General features: G+C 28.2%; 1 long non-coding RNA gene across 1 annotated transcript; it reads left to right on the top strand.

Annotated features, from left to right (window-relative positions):
- Positions 1 to 273: 273 nt before the first annotated feature.
- LOC149556275 (uncharacterized) lies at positions 274 to 1,133 on the top strand. Its single transcript, XR_016352344.1, has 2 exons — positions 274 to 825; positions 925 to 1,133. It is a non-coding gene; the product is annotated as an uncharacterized LOC149556275 (long non-coding RNA).
- The last annotated feature ends 754 nt before the right edge of the window (positions 1,134 to 1,887 follow it).

The raw sequence follows: 1,887 nt of genomic DNA, 5'->3' as shown, positions 1-1,887 counted from the left end.
CACAAAATATATATCTACTATAAATTTTTTTACTAAAACAACAATTTTTTTAAAAATAGTATAATTATATATCCATGACAAATAATAACCTTCAATGAAAATAAAATATCTCCTCTTTAGACAAAATAAAATCTAGAAAGAATTTCCAATTTTCTTAAGCATATATATTTAATTTTTAATTAATTTTTTTCCACCAAACGCTGAGAAATCATCACTTTCAAAAACTTAAAATTTAGAAGGCAAGATCCATGGTGGGTATAAAAGTCAAATATTTTTCCAAATTAAAAAAAGGCTCCGTGCTACTCATGCTTCTAACCATACATAATGACAAATATGTCGATATTATTTGAGTTCATGAGGTATAATATGTCGACATAGAGTTTTGTTTAATTGGAGTAAAGGAGAAACAAACACCAGAAAAAAGAATGATATTTATAAGGAATGAGCTCATCGTGTCCTCATTCTATATTTACTCCTCTTAACCCCGGGTTTTCTATTGCTTCTACGTTGCTTTAGTTAAAAGAAATATTGGCTTTGCTGTTCCATTATATTATCCTCTGAAGTCATTTCTGTGTCATATTTTTTTTCTTCAGCAATGGGTTTTGTGAATGAGGTGTTGAAGTTTTCAATCATGGTGGTGATTAGAAAACCACTTTCTAAGTATGGGGAGTTGATAGATTTAACAGAGATGATTTTGGGCATTGTAAAATGTGTTATCACTTTCACCCCTCTCTTGTTAAACGGTGCTGCTGTTTCACATAATCTTAGAAGGAGAACAACTACTACAAGATGGCTATGGATTGAATGATAGATATTTTTATTTGGGTTGGTATTTTACTCTTGCAATTCTTGTTCATTCTTCTTCTGAAGATTTAAGTGCTAATATAGGTTTTAACTCAAAAATTGTTTGTAATAATTGTTAAGTTACAAACCTTGGTAGAGATGAAGGGAAACTGCAAATGGTTGTGGATGATTTGAAAAGCATATAAGAGGAGATCAATTCTAATCAAATAATCAAATATGATGGATTTGTAACTTTGAGATCCTTTTGCTGAAACATCTCAAATACTATTACAGTTTCAGTTCACTAAATCTTTGTGGGTATCAATGTTAAAACTTTTGTTATTACATAATTTTTCATGAACAGTTAGATAGATTTTTGTAGAAGAAAACACAATCAAAATGTTAAATTATCATGATATTAAAATTTGTTAGTTTTTTTTCTGAAGTTAATTATACTTTGTGCTAATAGTTAAAATGATTCTCAGTTTTAAAATACTATGTTGTAGTATAAATAAGATTATTATTGATTGATTTCTAATTAGAAGGAACAAAAATTGCAGGGCAAATATACTTTCAAGGTTATCTTTCATTTTCTACACATGTCATTTGTTAGTAGATACTATGGAAAGTTTTCTCATAATGAGCTTTTAGTTTTGATTTTTTATGTACCATTTGTAAATAGAATTGGTTATTACAATATAGTTTGATTTTATCAAAGATAAGATATGAAATCGAACGAAAGGTTTAAATTTTTTTAGATTGATCATTTCAATATTATTTAGTTTGGTAACATGTATTATACATATTTAATATAATTTCTTGATCATTATTTTTATCTAATATTTAATAATTTAACAATTTAATATGATTATCAATTAATGCATTTATCTACACAAATGTCAATTTAGAGCACACAATAATATTCAGTTATAGAACATTGAATTCCCAACATTTGCTCACTAGTGTTTTTTTATCACCCAGTGCCCACAACCCATTCCAATTGACTCCCCTCACCTTACCTTGGGCTTATAGATGCCAAGTTGGGGTTCAAGGAAAGATGAGTTGGAGTGAGACTAATCTATTGGAGGTAAGATTGGTGGCTCA

The sequence above is a fragment of the Cupressus sempervirens genome, chromosome 5 (assembly GCF_028749045.1).
Source record: "Cupressus sempervirens isolate cs-2001-9-10 chromosome 5, ASM2874904v1, whole genome shotgun sequence".
NCBI classification, from domain to species: domain Eukaryota; kingdom Viridiplantae; phylum Streptophyta; class Pinopsida; order Cupressales; family Cupressaceae; genus Cupressus; species Cupressus sempervirens.
The sequence above is the reverse complement of the archived record's forward strand: the minus strand, read 5'-3'. Positions and strand labels throughout refer to the sequence as shown.